The sequence below is a fragment of the Prionailurus bengalensis genome, chromosome E2 (assembly GCF_016509475.1).
Source record: "Prionailurus bengalensis isolate Pbe53 chromosome E2, Fcat_Pben_1.1_paternal_pri, whole genome shotgun sequence".
NCBI classification, from domain to species: domain Eukaryota; kingdom Metazoa; phylum Chordata; class Mammalia; order Carnivora; family Felidae; genus Prionailurus; species Prionailurus bengalensis.
In genome coordinates, this window is record NC_057352.1 from 6,418,455 (window position 1) to 6,438,709 (window position 20,255).

At 39.4% G+C, this 20,255-nt stretch overlaps 1 pseudogene; it reads right to left on the bottom strand.

Moving 5' to 3' along the window:
• Positions 1-291: 291 nt before the first annotated feature.
• The window catches only part of LOC122495260, a 68,695-nt pseudogene continuing 48,731 nt past the window's right edge, over positions 292-20,255 (bottom strand).

Below are 20,255 nucleotides of genomic sequence, written 5' to 3' on the forward strand. Positions count from 1 at the left end.
TATTCATGAATGGGGGGGCAGGTTTTAGGGGATCAGAATCTTGAACTTGCACTGCCGTGGCATTTCATTGTAACTACATAAATATCCTGCGGCAAAGTATGGAGAGAAGAACTCAAGTGCAAAGTGTAAGTATATAAACCTCAAACTGTCTGTTCTTTAATTCTATCCTGGAAGGAAATTATTATAGGTTCCTTCAACCTTGAGAGCCTAAAGGTTGTTAGCATGTGTTACAAAGTACTCTATAGAGGTGGGATAAAACTGTGTTAGAAAAAGAACATGACTCCTTCAGGGTTATGGGGAAAAATTATTTAAACTTTATTAATGAAAACGTGAGACTTGTGATACATCCTGCAGAAAATAGTAGCAAAATGTAATGGCAGGAGTTAACTATGAATCATGAACATACTGTTCTGGTTCTCTGGATTCAACTGCCCTCTCAGATAACTGCTCTCTTCATTTTCCAAGAAAAGGGAAATGGCATTAATGATCCATCAGTTTGTCATTGATAGTATAGCACAGCTATTACTATCTTCCCCTGCATTGTTTCTACCACATAATCCGTCCCTAGCAAACAAACTATCACCATCATCTCATGAAAAGGTCCCTGTAACTCATCTAGAGAAGAGAGTGCCCTGATCATAACACGCATGACAACTTCAAGGGTGATTTTGCATTATTCTCTGCCCCTACCCCATGCAAATTCACACAAAATTGAATCTGACAACTCCGTGTCCTTGCTGTTCCAGGGAACACGGATATGAATGGGTCACACACAATGAAGTAGGCCCCTTCATCTTATGACTGCTCCTCAGAGACCATCAGGAAAGGCTTAAGATCAACAGATTTCAAACTTGAGGGTGAAACTCATAAATAAAATGTAACTCAAACTCATAAAATATAGCCTTTTCAAGAAAACTCAGGTAAGTATCTTATACACAGAAAATCATGAGCTACTTCCACACATGTCCTTGTTCCCATGATATAGGAGTTTTAACAATTTTTGACATAATTATCATGCAGTGTGGAACATTTCAGGTTAATCTGCGAGTTCTAAAGTCCTAGTTATTCCAGTCGGATCCAATTATGCCTGGATTCTCTAATGTGTGGTCTGTTCCGTGAATTGGTCAAAATACTTATCATATTTGTAAGGATTTGCAAGGAATCTCCCCAGTACCAATTTGTTGGTGAATCCTAAGGACACACAGTTTCTTAAAGGTATCTCCACATTCAGCATATTTGGTATAGTTTCCCTGCGTAAATTCTCTCATTACTCCAAAGGTGTGAGCACTTAATGAAAGCCTTATGACATTATTTCCATTTGTAAGGTGGCTCTTCAATATAAATCCTCTGATGTTTTGGCCTTGGGGCAAAAGCCTTAGCATGCACATTAGTTTTCTGTGATTTCTCTGCAAGGACTGGATAATGGCTCTGCCACAAACACTTACATGGTTTCCTTTCAACATCGACTCTTGTTGCAAAATACTTGGAACTCAAGCTAAGAGCTTTGCCACACTCATTGCATTTATAAGGTATATGCTCTAGTATGTTCCCGAACTTTTGATCTTTGGGTAAAATCCTTGTCACACACATTACATCTGTGTGGTTTCTCTCCAGGATATTTACTCATATCCAGTGAAGAGTACTAATTTAAAACATTGCCACATTTGTTGCATTTGTAAATATGAATGATTTGGTGAACCCTGAGTTTAAGGCAATACCTAAAAGCCTTGCCACATTCAGTACATTTATAAGGCTCTCTCCACTATGGATTATCTGATGACTGGTGAGGGGTGAGCCTCGAGTAAAGGCTTTGCCACTCTCATGGCATTTGTAAGGTTTCTCTCCAGGATGAATTCTTTGGTGAATCCTCAGGTCAGACCATTGTCTAAAAGCCTTGCCACATTCAATACATTTGTATGTTTTTTCTCCAGAATGAATTTTCTCATGAAGTCTAAGGTGTGAGCCCGTGATAAAAGCCTTGCCACACTCATTACATTTGTAAGGTCTCTCGCCCGTATGAATTACCTGATGTTTATTTAAGCTTGCATGGATGCTGAAGGATTTGCCACACTCCTTACATTTGAAAGGTCTCTCACCTGTATGGATTCTCCGGGGATTTATAAGGTGGGAATTTTGACTGAAGACCTTGCCACACTCATTACACTTGTAAAGTTTCTCTCTGGTATGGATTATTTGATGTGTACTGAGGTGTGAGCCTTGAGTAAAGGCTTTTCCATACTCATTACATTTGAAAGGTTTCTGTCCAGCATGAATTCTTTGGTGAATCCCGATGTCAGACCATTACCGAAAGGTTTTGCCACATTCAACACATGGATATGACTTCTCTCCAGTATAATTTCTCCCATGATGCCTAGGGTGTGAACGCTTGGTAAAGGCTTTGCCACATTCATTACATCCGTAAGGTTTCTCTCCAGTATGGATTATCTGATGTTTAGTGAGGTGTGAGCCCTGAGTAAAGGCTTTGCCACACATGGCATTTGAAAGGTTTCTTTCCAGCATGAATTCTCTGGTGAATCCTGAAGGCCTTGCCACATTCAATACATTTAAATGGTTTCTCTCCAGTATGACTTTTCTGATGGTCAACCAGGTTTGAACTTTGGATAAAAGCTTTACCACACTCATTACATTTGTGTGGTTTCTCTCTGCTATGAATTCTGTGATGTTTCACCAGTTTTGAACTCTGGCAAAAAGCCTTGCCACATTCACTACATTGGTAAGGTTTCTCTCCAGTATGGATTAGCTGATGGTTTGTTAGGCTTGAACGTACACTAAAGGCTTTGCCACACCCGTTACATTTGTAAGGTTTCTGTCCAGCGTGTATTCTCTGGTGATTTGCAAGGTGTGAATTTTGACTGAAGAGCTTTTCACATACATGACATTTATATGGTTTCTTTCCTCTATGAATTATCTGATGTATGCTGAGGTGTGAACCCTGATTAAAGGTTTTGCCACAGTCATGACATTTGTAAGGTTTTTCCCCATGTGATTTCTCATCATGTGTTAGTGTCGAAGGCTGAATAAAATCACTCCCATGTTTATTAGAAATGTTGGTTTGGACACTAGGAGAAATTTCTTGAAGTGGTGAAACTGAGGAACCAGTGTTGACACGCTTATCAACTTGATTACATTCATACATTTTCCCTTCAGTATGAAACACGTGCCATTCATCCTGAAAGCTTAATCCAGGCCTATTTACAACAGGCTTGTTTCCTGCATCCCTTGTACCAGATTGATCTCTTCTATCAGTGAGACTGTATTTACGGGTTACAGGCATGTCTCTAATTTGTTTCATCGTCTCTCCACGGCCACTCAAAGTCATGCACATTTTTCTGGATTTCCCTGAAGCAAAATCTTTGATTTCGTGGCCTTTGTGTCTTTCCAACATCATTGCCTGGAATACTTCTCCTGTATTACTATACTCCTTTGGTTGTAATTTCTTGATCACGTGTGTAGGAGAAACATCTACAAAATATAAAGAGCCAGAGGTATCCTCTTAATTACAGTTTGCAAACAAATGTAATGTTATATTCTCAACATATAACAATAAAAGTAATACTTGTACTGACCACAGTCATAAAACTTTTCCATGATCTCCAAAATTTTAGGAATACCTAAAGGAACAGGATTTTTTACTAAAGAGTGCTCATCTGTAATACAAATTAATCTCAGGATAGCCTGGTTTCAAATACCCAATGACAAAAACACTCACACTGTACAAAATTATGTTAGCTCTCAAAGAAAGGGTATTTTTCTTTCCTTTTAAATTCCAGTATAGTTAACATACAGTGTTCTGTTAATTTCAGGGGTACAATAAAGTGACTCAGCACTTCCACACATGGCCCAGGGCTCATCAGGGCACGTATGCTCCTTCGTCTTCATCACCTCTTGAACCATGGCCCACCTACCTCCCCTCTGGTGCCATCGGTTTGTTCTCTATAGTTAAGAGTCTGTTTCTTGGGGTGCCTGGGTGGCTCGGTGGGTTAAGTGCCTGGCTTCAGCTCAGGTCATGATCTCATGGTTTGTGAGTTTGAGCCCTGCATCGGGCTCTGCACGGACAGTGTGGAGTGTGCCTGGGATTCTCTCTCTCTCTTAAAATAAATAAGCTTTAAAAAAAAGTGTTTCTTGGTTTGTCTTTTCTTTTTTCCCTTTGCTTGTTTGCTTTCTTTCTTAAATTCCACATACGAGTGAAATCATATGGTTGTCTTTCTCTGACAGACTTATTTCATTGAGCATTATACTGTCTAGCTCCATCCATGTAGTTGTAAATGGCAAGATTTCATTCTTTTATGGCTGAATAATATGCCATTGTATATATATATACCACATATTCTTTACCCATTCATCTACCAATGGACACCTGGGCTGCTGCCATGATTTGGCTATTGTAAATAATGCTACTGACATAGGGGTACATGTATCCCTCTGAATTAGTATTTTTGTAATGTTTGGGTAAATACCCACTAGTGTGATAATGCGATTGTATGATAGCTTTTTTTTTTTTTAACGTTTAATCATTTTTGAGTCATGGAGTACCAGCAGAGGAGGGGGAGAGGGAGAGAGATACAAAGAATAGGAAGCAGGCTTCAGGCTGAGTTGTCAGTGCAAAGCCCAGTCTAAGATGGGACTCAAACCCACAAACCATGAGATCGTGACCTGAGCCAAAGTCGCACACTCAACTGACTGAGGCACCCAGGCACCCCAGGTAGCTCTATTTTTAACTTTCTGAGGAACCTTCATACTCTTTTCCACAGTGGCTGTACCAATTTGCATTCACACCAACAGTACAAAAGGGTTCCTTTTTCTCCACATCCTTGTCCACACATGTTCTAAGATACAGTATTTTTCCACCATGACCCCAAAGCACATACCAATTGGCAGTAAATACATTTCTCATAACCGATGAGAAAAAAGTATTATACATAATTTCTGTATACGTCATATAAATAAATGCTGCAGGACAGATAGTATATTACAATGGTAAGTAATCCAAACCAAGCTTATCTGATGGATAATCTAAATAAATGAGAATCCAGAATTCCAAAATAAATATAGCATTGAGAAAATGAAGAATTTAATAAAACAATGTTTACCAAACTAAATTTTATAAATACCTGTTATAAAATTATCTGTACCCATGAAGAATAGGCATTTCACACTATTCACAAGTGATGCATGTCAGTTCTATTGCATAAAACATGATAAAAGATCATCATCGTAAATCACAATAAACAGTAATAAATAAAATATTCTAGGGGTGCCTGGATGGTATTACCCCAGAACAGGTCCACGTGGTACAGGATCCTTTCAGTCACCAGGTTTTCATCCCAGCTGAGAGCCTAGGAGGTGCACAGGACTGTGGAGCGGGGCAGGCAGACTGCCCATGCTACCCTATGAGGGCTGCCTGACTAGCATGGTTTGAAACATCCAGTCTGGGGAGGAGAGAATTGGGTGTCACCATTTCCACCCCATCACCAACACAATGGAGTTTCAGGGAACAGGACAGAGGCCTCCAGTGGAGGCAGGACCCAATTGCACCAAACCCCACCCCTCCATGCCTGATAACGGCTTTTCTACCAGAGTAGGGCCGACACTAACCAAACCAGATAGTCCATCCTCGAGATCAGCATAGCCACTGATCCCAGGCACCAACAGACAACTGTCCTGTGGTTTTATAGGTTAGTCTAGTTTGTTTTAAATATTCTTTTTTTTTTCTTTTCTTTCCTTCTCTCTTCCCTTCTTTTACTTTATACCCTCTGATTTTTTTTTCTTCCCTTTGGAATCAGGCTTATAGTTTCTGCTTTCATTTTTGGTCAATTCTTATTTTTTATATATTTACATACACATATATATGTGCATGTGTTTACACATAAAAGTGTATATACATATAAGTACATACACACACACACACACACACACACACACATATCCTTTTTTTCTTTCTGTTCTAGGTGTTCATTTGTTTAACCAGGCATTTTTATTCTATTCTTTTTACACCTTTTCTGTATCTCTTTCTTCTTTATTTTCCTCTCTCTCTGGATTAAGCCTTATAGTTTCTTTGATTCTCTGCCTTGCCTTTTTTTTTCCCCCGCCCCTTTCATTTCTCTCTTTGTATGGGATAAGGTTCACGTGCTCTTTTTTTTTCCTTTTTTCTGGGTTACTTCAACAAACAAATCAAAGCACACCTGGTGGAAGGTCCAAACAATCCACCACTCCAAGCAGTGGGATAGAACAGCCAAAGATGTAACAACAGAGTAGACACAACATACCCCAGAAACACTTGCTGAAGTGCCAGGTCCTGGACAGTATATGACTCCTTTCTAATATGGTAGTACTTGCAGGTGCAGGACACATAACAAGCCATTGAAAGATGTAAAAGACAGAAAGTGACCCAAAATGACAAAATGGAAGAATTCTCCTCAAAAGAATTTCCAGGAATAAAGGATAGAGAATTGCTCAAACTGGATATAAACAATATATCTGACCAAGAATTTAGAATAACAGCCATAAAACTAATAGCTGGGCTTGAAAAACACATAGAAGACAGCAGAGTATCTATTGCTGCCTAGATCAAAGACCTATGAAATAGTCATGATGAATTAAGATATGTTGTAAATGAGATGCAAAATAAACTAGATGCAGTGACAGCAAGGATGAAGGAGCAGATGAGAGAATAAGTGAGATACAAGGTAAAATTATGGAAAATGACAGAGCTGAAAAAAAGAGGGAAAAGAAATTACTAGACCACGAGAGGAGAATTAGGGACCTAAGTGATTCAATAAAATAAAATAATACCTGTATCATAGGAGTTCCAGAAGAGGAAGAGACAGACAAAGGAGCAGAAGGTTTATTTGAACAAACCATAGCTGACAACTTCCCTAATCTGGGGAAACAAAAAGACATCCAAGTCCAGGAGGCATAGGGAACTCCCTTCAAAATAAAAAACAAGTTAACACCATGACATTTCATAGTGAAACTGGCAAAATACAAAGACAGAGAGAGAATTCTGGGCCTTAACCTACAAGGGTAGACACAAAAGGGTAGTAGCGGACCTGTCCACTGCAACCTGGCAGACCAGAAGGAAGTGGCAGGAAATATTCAATGTGAATAGGAAAAATATGCAGCCAAGAATCCAGCAAGGCTGTCATTCAGAATAGAAGGAGATAAAGGCTTTCCCAAACAAAACTAAAGGAGTCCATGACCACTAAACCAGCCCTGCAGGAGATCGTAAGGGGAACTCTGTGAATGGAAAGCAGCAAAGACTACAAAGCACCAGAGACATCATCACAAGCATGAAACCTACAGAACACATAATGACACTAAATCCATATCTTTCAATAATTACTCTCAATGCAAATGCACTAAATGCCCCAATCAAAAGACATAGGGTATCAGAATGGATTAAAAAAGAAAAAAGCAAGATCCATCTATATGCTGCCTACTAGAGACTCATTTTAGACCTCAGGACATCTGCAGATTGAAAGCGAGGGGGTGGAGAACCATCTATCATGCTACTGGACGTCAAAAGAAAGCCAGGGTCGCCATATTTATATCAAACAAATTGGATTTTAAAACAAAGACTGTAACAAGAGATGAAGAAGGGCATTGTATCATCATTAAGGGGTCTATCCATCAAGAAGAGCTAACAATTGTAAATGTTTATGTCCCCAATGTGAAAGCATCCAAGTATACAAATCAATTAATCACAAACATGAATAAATATATAGATAATAATATCGTGATTGTAGGGGACTTTAATATTCCACTTGCAACAATGGACAGATCATCTAGGCAGAAAATCAATAAGGAAACAGTGGCTCTGAATGACACATTGGACTAGATGAACTTAACAGATATATTCAGAACTTTTGATTCTAAAGCAGAATACACATTCTTCTCGAGTGCACATGGCACATTCTCAAAAATAGATCACATACTGATCACAAAACAGCCTTCAACAAGTATAAAAAGATTGAGATCATACCATGAATATTTTCAGATCACGCTATGAAACTTGAAATCAACCACAAGAAAAAAATTGGAAAGCCCCCAAATACATGAAGGTTAAAGAACCTCCTACCAAAGAATGAACAGGTCAACCAGGAAATTAAAGAAGAAATTTAAAAATATATGGAAGCAAATGAAAATGAAAGAAGGACAGTACAAACCCTTTGGGATGCAGCAAGGCCATCCTAAGAGGAAAATACATTGCAGTACAGACCTATCTAAGAAAAGTCCCAAATACAGAACCTAACCTCACACCTAAAGGAACTAGAAAGCAGCAAAGAAAACCCAAAGCCAGCAGAAGAAATAAAATAGAACAGAAATAAACAATATAGAATGGAAAACAACAACAACAACAACAACAACAACAACCAGTAAAACACATCAATGAATCTAAGAGCTGGTTTTTTGAAAGAATAAACAAAATTGAAAAAAAATAATAGTAATGTATATAAAAAACCTGATAACCCCCTAGCCAAACTTCTCAAAAAGAAAACAGAGGACCCAAATAGATAAAATCACGAATGAAAGAGGAGAGATTACAACCAACACCACAAAAATGAAAACAATTATTACAGAATACTATGGAAAATTATATGCCAACTAAATGGATGATCTGGAAGAAATGCACAAATTCCTAGACACTCATATACTACCAAAACTCAAATGGGAATAAACAGAAAATCTGAACAAACCATAAGAAGCAAAGAAATTGAATCGGTTATCAAAAATCTCCCAACAAATAAGAGTCCTGGGCCAGATGGCTTCCCAGGGGAATTCTACCAGACATTTAAACCAGAGTTAATGCTATTCTTCTCAAGCTGTTCCAAAAAATAGAAATGGAAGGCAAGCTTCCAGACTCATTCTATGAAGCCAGCATTACCTCGATTCCTACCAAAGAACCCACTAAAAAGGTGAATGACTGGCCAATATTCCTGATGAACACGGATGCAAAAGTTCTCAACAAGGTATTAGCAAATTGAATTCAACAGTACATTAAAAGAATTGATAGCATGATCAAGTGGGATTCATTGCTGGCTGCAAGGCTGGTTCAATATTCACAAATCAATCAACGTGATATATCACATTAATAGAAGAAAGGATAAGAACCATATGATTCTGTCAAAAGATGCAGAAAAAGCATTTGACAAAATATAGTATCCTTTCTTAATAAAAACCCTCAAGAAAGTCAGGATAGAAGGAACATACCTTAACATCATAAAAGCCATAAATAAAGTCAAACAGCTAATATCCTCCTCAGTTGGGAAAAATTGAGAACTTTCCCAAGTCAGGAACACAACAGGGATGTCCACTCTCACCACTGTTGTTTAACATAGGGTTGGAAAGTCCTAGCCTCAGCAATCAGACAACAAAATGAAATAAAAAAGGCATCCACATTGGCAAAGAAGACCAAACGTTCACTTTTCGGACATGACATGATACTCTACATAGAAAACCCAAAAAACTCCAAAAAACTGCTAGAATTGATACATGAATTCAGCAAAGTTGCAGGATATAAAATTAGTGTACAGAAATCAGTTGCATTTCTATACACCAATAATAAAGCAGCAGAAAGAGGAATCAAGGAATAGATCCTATTTACAATTACACCAAAACCCACAAAAGAACTAGGAATAAACCTAACCAAACAGATAAAAGATCTGTACATTGAAAACTATAGAAAGCTCATGATAGAAATTGAAGAAGACACAAAGAAACGGAAAAACATTCCATGCTCAAGGATTGGAAGAACAAATATTGTTAAAATGTCCATACTATCCAAAGCAATCTACAAATTCAATGCAATCCAAATCAAAATACGACCAGTATTCTTCACAGAGTTAGAACAAACAATCCTAAAATTTGTATGGAACCAAAAAAGACCCCGAATAGCCAAAGTATTGTTGAAAAGAAAAATCAAAGCAGGAGGCACCATAATCCCACACTTTAGATTACAAAGATGTAATCATCAAGACAGCATGGTATTGGCACAAAAACAGACACATAGACCAATGGAATAAAATAGAGAACCGAGAAATGGACCCACAAAAATATGGCCAACTAATCTTCAACAAAGCAGGAAAGAGTATCCAGTGGAAAAAAGGCAGTCTCTTTAGCAAATGGTGCTCAGAGAAGTAGACAGCAACATGCCGAAGAATGAAACCAGACCACTTTCTCACATCATACACAAAAATAAATTCAAATTGGATGAAAGACCTAAACGTGAGACAGGAGACCATCAAAATCCTAGAGGAAAACAGGCAGCAACCTCTTTGGCCTCGACCACAGCAACTTCTTACTTGACATGTCTCCAAAGACAAGGGAAATAAAAAGAATATGAACTGGGACCTCATCAAGATAAAAATCTTCTGCACAACAAAGAAAACAATCATCAAAACTAAAAGGCAACTGATGGAATAGGAGAAGATATTTGCAAATAACATATAGGATAAAGGGATAGTATCCAAAATCTATCAAGAACTTACCAAACTCAACACTCAAAAAACAAATAATCCAGTGAAGAAATGGGCAGAAGACATAAATAGATACTTTTCCAAAGAAGACATCCAGATGGCAGACACATGAAAAGATGCTCAACATCACTCATCACCAGGGAAATATAAAAACCACATTGAGATACCACCTCACACCAGTCAGAGTGGCTAAAATTAACAACTGAGGCAATAACAGATGTTGGTGAGGATGTGGAAAAAGGGGAACCCACTTTCACTGTTGGTGGGAATGCAAACTGGTGCAGCCACTCTGGAACACAAAGTGGAGGTTGCTCAAAAAATTAAAAATAGAATTACCCTACGACCCAGAATACAGGAGTGCTGATTCATAGGAGCACATGTACCCCAATGTTTACAGCAGCACTATCAACAATAGCCAAATTATGGAAAGAGCCCAAATGTCCATCAACTGAAGAAGGGATAAAGAAGATGTGGTGTATATATATATATATATATATATATATATATATATATATATATACATATATATATACATATATATATATATATATACACATATATATATATATATACACGCAATGGAATACTCCTTGGCAATGAAAAAGAATGAAATCTTGTCATTTGCAACTACATGGATGGAACTGGAGGGTATTATGCTAAGTGAAATAAGTCAGAGAAAAACAGATATATGATTTCACTCATATGTGGAATTTGAAAAACTAAACAGAAAGGGGGAAGGGAAGGAAAAATAACTTACAAACAGAGAGGGAGGCAAACCATAAGAGACCCTTAAATACAGAGATCAAGCTGTGGGTTGAAGGGGGTGGAGGACTGGGGGGAGCGGGGGAGGTGGGTGATAGGCATGGAGGAGGGCACTTGTTGGGAGAAGCACTGGATGTTGTATGTAAGTGATGAATCACAGGAATCTACTCCTGAAGCCAGGACTTCACTGCATGTTAACTAAACTAACAATTTAAATAACTGACAAAATAAAATTAAAATAATAAAATAAAAATAAAATAAAATAAAATAAAATAAAATAAAATAAAATAAAATAAAATAAAATAAAAATTCCTAGTAGAAAACAGAGGAAAAGCTTCATGACATTACTTTTTGCAATAATTTACCAGATATAACACCAAAGCACAGGCAACAAAAGTACAATAGGATAAACTGACTACATCAAAATCAAAAACTCCTGCACACCAAAGGACACAAATCAAAAGCTTAAAGCCAACCTATGGAGCACAAGAAAAGATGTGCAAATCATATATCTGATAATAGGTTGGTATTAAGAATAAATAAGAACTCTAAAGGGGTATAGTTCCACAGTGCGTGGTCTGGGAGTGGGGAGGTCCCCATACCAAAAAACAATGCTCTGACAGCAGCTAGGTATCCTACAATACTGACTCAGTTCTGACAATTCAACTCAAGCCTGATGTTATCTATTTGGAGGTCCCACAAGTTAAGGGCTGAGTCCTACATGACCCGCCTCCACTTCAGATGCTAATGGTAAATCCAAGTTGTCACACCTAGGCTTCTGACGGACCAGCTATAGATGTGAAGTTCCAATGAACCCCCTCCTTGGGTCTGACTTGCTAGATTGGCTCAAAGAACTCAAAGAAACATTTTACCTACTAGATTACTGGTTCATCACGAGAGGATGTAACTCTGGAACACGTAGGGCAAGGCAAGAGGAAAGGGTGCAGAGTCCTCTCCACGTGGGTCACTCTCCACAAATTTCCTCTTGGTCACCAGCCCAGAAGCTCTCTGACCTCTCTCCTTTTGAGTTTTTATGGAGGCTCCATTATAGAGGCATTATCGATTAAATCACTGATCACTGCTGGCTGAACTCCATCTCCAGCCCCTTTCCTCTCCCAGAAGTCCAGGGATGGACTGAAAGTTCCAACCCTCCAATCACTTGGCTGTGTCCCCTGGCAAAAAGCCCCCCATCTTTACAGGATTTCCAAAAGTCACCTCATTAGCATAAACTAGGTTGTGCTTGAGAGGTGACTTATGAAGAACAAGACACCCATTTCATCTTTATGGCTCCTGAGCAATTTCAGGAATTGACGAGAGACCAAATTATGATCAAAGATGCTTCCATTGTGGGGAGCCTGGGTGGCGCAGTCGGTTAAGCATCCGACTTTGGCTCAGGTCATGATCTCGCGGTCTGAGTTTGAGTCCCACGTCGGGCTCTGTACTGACAGCTCAGAGCCTGGAGCCTGCTTCAGATTCTGTGTCTCCCTGACACTACGCCCCTCCCCCACTCGTGTTCTGTCTCTGTCTCTCAAAAATAAATAAATGTAAAAAAAAAAAAAAATTAAAAAAAAAAGATGCTCCCATTGCTCTTATTGCTCAGGAAATTCCAAGGGTTTTAGAAGTTCTGTGCAAGAAACACGAATGAAGACCAAACAGATTTCTTATTATGAATCACAATATCACAAACTCCTACAGCTCAACAAAAACAGAACCCACAAATATTCTGATTAAATAATGGGCAAAGGACTTTGGAACCAACATTTCTCCACAGATGATATACAAATGGCCAACAAACTTATGAAATGATGTTCAGTATCACTGACCATTAGAGAAATGCAAATCTAAACCGCAATGAGATTATCACTCACACTCATTAGGATAGCTACTATCGAAGAAACAGAAAATACTAAGTGTTAGCGAAGATGGGGAAAAATGGGAATTCTTATGCAATGTTCATCAGCAAGTAAAATGTAGATGGAAAATATCAGGACAGTTACTTGAAAATTAAAAATTAAATTACCATACACTGTGAGCTGAATGTGCCCCCTAAAATTTCTATGTTAAAATCTAATCCCCAAGGTGATATATTTGAAGGTGGTGGCTTTGGGAAGTAATGAAGTCATCAGGATGGAGCCCACATAAATGGGATTAGTGCCATTACAAGAGGCCAGACAGCCAGCTCTTTCTAGTATCATGTGAAGATACAAGCAGTCAGCAGCAGCTTGTGGTCAGGAAGGGGGTCCTCACCAGAACCCAAGCATGCTGGCACCCTGAACTTTGACTTCCCATCTCCAGCACTGTGCAAAACAAATGGAACAACTGTTGTAAGCCACCCAGTTTTTGGTATTTTGTTACAAGAGCCTGAACAGACTAAGAAAGAAAATTGTCTTGATCGTGAGAAGTAGGGAGCTTCTGCAACAAATACCTAAAAATGGGGATGTGGCTGTGAACTGGGTCACGGGTAAAGGTGCATGCTGGAAGCTGAGAATGTCACAAAGGGAATTTTATTTATTTTATTTTTTTAAATTTTTTTAACGTTTATTTATTTTTGGGACAGAGAGAGACAGAGCATGAACGGGGGAGGGGCAGAGAGAGAGGGAGACACAGAATCGGAAGCAGGCTCCAGGCTCTGAGCCATCAGCCCAGAGCCCGACGCGGGGCTCGAACTCACCAACCGTGAGATCGTGACCTGAGCCGAAGTCGGCTCACCTGAGGTGCCCCACAAAGGGAATTTTAAATGTGATTCTGGTATAGGCTCCAAGACAAAAAGAAGAGAGCTGAACACAGTTCTCTTGGCCGAACTGCATTCATGCTCTACTGTCTTGTGGAAAGTAGAACTTGCAAGCAATGCCATTGCTCTTCAGCTGAGATTTCTAAGCCAAGACGCTTGGTTCCTCCTGACTGCTAATGGTTAAACAAGACCAAAGAAATAACTTGAAGATAAAATTATCAAGCAAAAAGAGACTATAGAACTTCAAGATTTTGAAAATTCCCAGCCTAACCATTTTGCAAAAAAGGAGAAACCATGTTTGGAAGAGAAAAGGGTGTGGCCCAAAAGACCCCGAATAGCCAAAGGAATGTTGAACAAGAAAATCAAAGTGGGAGGCATCACAATCCCAGACTTTAGCCTCTACTACAAAGCTGTAATCATCAAGACAGTATGGTACTGGCACAAAAACAGACACATAGACCAATGGAATAGAATAGAGAACCCAGAATTGGACCCACAGATGTATGGCCAATTAATCTTTGGCAAAGCAGGAAAGAGGATCCAATGGAAAAAAGACAGTCTGTTTAGCAAATGGTGCTGGGAGAACTGGATGGCAAAATGCAGAAGAATGAAACTAGACCACTTTCTCACACCACACACAAAAATAAACTCAAAATGGATGAAAGACTTAAACGTGAGACAGGAAACCATCAAAAACCTTAGAGGAGAAAACAGGCAACAACCTTTTTGACATAAGCTGCAGCAATATCTTGCTCAACACATCTCCAAAGGCAAGGAAATTAAAAGCAAAAATGAACTATTGGGACCTCATGAAGATAAAAAGCTTCTGCACTGCAGAGGGAACAATCAACAAAACTAAAAGGCAACCAATGGAATGGGAAAAGATATTTGCAAATGACATATCGGATAAAGGGCCAGTATCCAAAATTTATAAAGAACTTACCAACTCAACACCTGAAAAACAAATAATCCACTGAAGAAATGGGCAGAAGACATGAACAGACACTTTTCCAAAAGAGACAACCAGATGGCCAACAGACAAATGAAAAGATGGTCAACGTCACTCATCATCAGGGAAATACAAGTCAAACCACACTGAGATACCACCTTACACCACTCAAGAGTGGCTAAAATTAACAACTCAGGAAACAACAGGTGCTGGCGAGGATGTGGAGAAAGGGGATCCCTCTTGGACTGTTGGTGGGAATGCAAACTGGTGCAGCCACTCTGGAAAAACAGTGTGTAGGTTCCTCAAAAAATTAAAACCAGAACTACCCACAAGCCAGCAATAGCACTACTAGGAATTTATCCAAAGGATACAGGAGTGCTGATTCGTAGGGGCACATGTATCCCAATGTTTACAGCAGTGCTTTCAACAAGATCCAAATTATGGAAAGAGCCTAAATGTCCATCAACTGATGAGTGGATAAAGAAGATGTGGTTTGATATATACAATGGAATACTACTTCGCAATGAGAAAGAAGGAAATCCTGCCATTTGCAGCAACGTGGATGGAACTGGAGGGTATTACGCTAAGTGAAATAAGTCAGTCAGAGAAAGACATATACCATATGTTTTCACTCATATGGGGAACTTGAGAAACTTAAGACCATGGGGGAAGGGAAGGGGAAAAAATAGTTACAAACAGAGAGGAAGGGAGGCAAACCATAAGAGGCTCTTAAATACAGAGAACAAACTGAGGGTTGATGGGGTGGGAGGGGAAAATGAGTGAGGGGCACTGAGGAGGGCACTTGTTGCGATGAGCACTGGGTGTTGTATGTAAGTGATGAATCATGGGAATCTACCCCCAAAACCAAGAGCACACTGTATACACTGTATGTTAGCCAACCCGACAATAAATTATATTAAAAAAAAAAAAAAAGGAATAGGGTATGGCCAAGCTGTTTGATAAGATCAGAATGAGTGTGTTTTGCAGCGTTTTTCAGATTCCACGTGTATGTGAAATCTTATGAGGTATTTCTCAGTCTAATTTACTTCACTTGGCATAATACATTCTAGGCCCATCCACGTTGTTGTACATGGCACAATACCATCCTTTTTTATGGCCGTGTAACATTCCACTCTAAAATACCACATCTTCCTTATCCATTTGTGTATTAACGGACCCTTAGGTTGCTTCCCTGTCTTGGCCAGTAAATAATGCTGCAATGAACATAGGGGTGCGTTCGTAATCTTTTCAAACTAGTGTTTTCATTTGCTTTGGGTAAATACCTAGTAGTAGAATTATTGGATCATACGGTATTTCTATTTTTAATATTTTGAGGAATCTCCATACTGCTTTCCAGAGTGGCTGTACCAATTTACACTGCCACCAACAGTGCACAAGGTTCCTTTTCCTCTACATTTTCATCAGCACTTGTTATTTCTCATCTTTGATTTTAGCCATTCTGACAAATTTAAGATGATAGCTCATTGTGGTTTTGACTTGCAATTCCCTGATAATGAGTGGTGGTGAGCATCTTTCCATGTGTCTGTTGGCCTTTGGGAAAATGCCTATTCATGTCTTCTGTCCCTTTTAAAAATAAAACAAAAAGTAGAATCAGATCTATAAATATAAGAACTGATGGTTGACGAGAGGAGGGGAGTAGGGAGGTGGGCAAAATGACTGAAGGGGAGTGGGAGATACAAATTTCCAGTTATGAAATAAATGTCATGAGAATAAAAGGCACAGCATAAGGAATACAGTCAATGATACTGTGATAATGTTGTATGGTGACAGATGGTAGCTACATTGGTGAGCACAACATAACGCACAAACTTGAATCGCTATGCTGTACACATGAAACTAATATAAAGTTGTGTGTCAACTATACTCATGTTTAAAAATTAAAAAAAAAAAAAGATTAGTGAGTGTTAACTATGGACCTTATCAGCTACTATAGGAGGAAAACTGCCGGTGTGAAGTGAAGGGAAAGAAAATGGAAAGGAATAAAGGAAGACGGCCAGACTTTACAGAACAGAACCATAAAGCTATTTCTCTGCAAATTTTCTCTATTCTTCAACACAAAGGAGGAGTGACCTCAAGGCACTTCAGAGATGATTGGGCCTGCCTCTTCACTTTCTTTTTTTTTTTAATTTTTTTTTTTTAACATTTATGTATTTTTGAGAGACAGAGCACAGTGGGGGAGGGGCAGAGAGAGAGGGAGACACAGAATCCCAACCAGGCTCCAGGCTCCGAGTTGACAGCAGAGCCCAGTGCGGGGATCAAACCCACAAACCGCGAGATCATGACCTGAGCCAAAGTTGGACACTAGCCCGACTGAGCCACCCAGGTCCCCCTGCCTCTTCACTTTCAACAGGCCAGATGACCTCCCCACAAAACTGGGTTTTCAACCCCTGCTCAGTAGAACCTGGGGGGTGGTGCGGGACCCTGCCTGGTGGAGCTGGGTCTAGCAGCAGGACTGCTGTCCAACAGGCCTGGAGGGCAGAGCATGGAGGCAAAGAGGATTATTTTCAAGCCTTCAGAGCTCATGGATCTTGCTAGGTTTTGGACTTGCCTGGGATCAACCTGTGCTTCTCCCCCATTTCTGCTTATTGAATGGTATTGTCTACCCTATGCCTGTCCCACCACTATATTCTGGAAGTACACAATTACTCCATTCTACAGGTTCACAGCTGGAGAGGATTTTTTGCCTCAAGTCTCACCCATATCTGATCTAGAGATGTTTAGATTAGGTTTTGGACTACAGACTTTAGAGCTGATGCTAGAACGAGTTGACTTGTAGGGATGGTGGGATAGAATGCATGTATTTGGCATATGGGAAGTACATGAAACTTGGGGAGAGGGGTGAGAGCAGAATGTTGTAGATTAAACACTGGTGTTCCTCTAAAATTCATTATGTTGAAACCTTCCAAAATACAACGGTGGGCCTATGGGCAGTGACCAGTCCATGATGGTGGAGCCCTCATGAGTATCATCAGTGTCCTTACAAGAGAGATCACAGAGAGCTATCTCTCTCTGTTTCTGCTATGGGAGGGGACAATGAGAAGTCACCCATCTGCAACCCATCAGAAGGTCTTCCTCAGAGCCTAACCATGCTGGCACCCTGATTTCAGACTTCTGGCCTCCAGAACTGTAAGAAATAAAATTTGTTAATAAGCCACCCATTCTATGGTACTTTGTTATAGGACACCAAACTAAGATACCATATAATCTAGCATTTCCACTTCTGGGCGTGTACACAAAAAAAGTGAAAGCAGGACCTCAAAGAGATGTTTGCATACCCATGTTCACAGAAGCATTATTCAAAATAGCCAAGAGGTAGGGGCGCCTGGGTGGCTCAGTGGGTTAAGTGTCCAACTCTTGATTTTGGCTCAGGTCATGATCTCACAGTTTGCGAGATTGAGCCCTTGCATTGAGCTCTGTGCTGACAGTTTGCTTAGTATTCTCTCTCTCCCTCTCTCTCTGTCCCTCCCTGCTCTGTCTCTCAAAATAAATACACTTAAAAAAAAAAAATAGCCAAGGGCACCTGGTTGACTCAGTTGGTTGAACGTCTGACTCTTGATTTCGGCTCAGGTCATGATCTCAGTTCATGAGATCAAGCCCCACGTTGGGCCCCGTGCTATCAACACAGAACCTGCTTGGGATTCTCTCTCTCCCTCTCACTGCCCCTCCCCTGCTCTGCCTCTCAAAATAAATAAACAAACATAAAAAAAATAATAACCAAGAGGTAGAAGCAACTCAAATGTCTACTGATTGAGGAGTGCACAAATAAAATGTGGTATATACACATAATGAAATATTACTCAGCCTTAAAAAGACACTTGGGACGCCTGAGTGGCTCAGTCAGTTAAGGGTCCGACTTTGGCTCAGGTCATGAGCTCACAGTTCATGGGTTCAAGCCCCACGTCAGGCTCTGTGCTAACAGCTCAGAGCCTGGAGCCTGTTTCAGATTCTCTTTCTCCCTCTTCCTCTGTCCTTCCTCCACTTATGTGAAGTATCTAAAATAGTCCAATTCACAAAAACAGAAAGTAAAATGGTGTTCACCAGGCTGTGGGTAGAGAAGAAAATAAGTGGAAAACAAGTGAATTTAAATACTCATGGTAATCAACTGAATCTACATTCAAACAAGAAAAATATGGCATATTTTAACTCTAGTAAACTCAAATGATGGAAAATATTATGAAAGTTATCTGAAACAATAAAGAGAGACATGAGGTCAGGTGCCCTTCCTGTAGGTATTACTAAATGCCAAGCTGTTATTATGAATCCATGAAACTTAATGTGCACTTATCCAAAATGAGTAAATCAGACTCATAAATATGACCAGGAGAACAAAAGTAAGCTTATGGAGACCAGAGGAAATAAGCGAATGGCCCACTGCGGGAAGGACCTGTGACACAGGACACCATAAGCAGCAGCAGGTTCACACAGAAACAACTTCTCCTCCCTGGAGGAGGTCCGCGGGCAGAGAGGAGGCAGGCAGCATACACAGCAAATGAGAGCCAGAGAACAACAGGAAAGCACGAGACGGTGGGACACCAGGGACCAGGTGCACCTTCTACGAAGTTCAGATGGAAACCCAAAATAGTGTTCGTGTGTTCACTCATGAATGCAATTTACAGAAATTTAGAAATTTTGCAGAAAATATAAGTGTCATAAGCAACAGTGGAAGAGAAGTCAATAAAGTATAAGAAATGTGCTAAGTTTTCTGTAAAACACAATGATATTTATGTATCAATTCAATATACTGATACGAACATGATGAATCTAGACAGGGAGAGTAATTTTTAGAACACAGCAGTTACAACAAGAAATTAGGTCAGTGAAATTTGCACAAACTCAACAAGTTATGCACAAAAAACTGAAAACATACTATAAAAAAGGCAATAAATCTTACATGACAAATTAATGGTATTTCTGGGATTTGTACAGTACAAATATAAAATATACATGTTTTTAAGATATCTAAAATTCCCAATTTAATAAATTTAATTCACAAAAGTGTAACTTGATATTAGGTACTAGGTCAGGTGAGGCCAAGTAGAAAAAATAATTCAGACTATCTTTTCAACATATTCCAGGGTTTGTGCTGGATTTAGAGAACCTGTTGCTGAGCCATACCCTGAAAACTAAAGAAGGAAATAGTGTAAAATATTTAAAACAATATCTGTTCCCCAATTCAACACTCCCACTTACAAATATAAAACAAAGAACACTACTGGTAGCATCAGAAATTCACAATTGATGATTAAATAATAAAAATCAAGTTCTTGGGTGCTTGGGTGGCTCAGTTGGTTAAGCA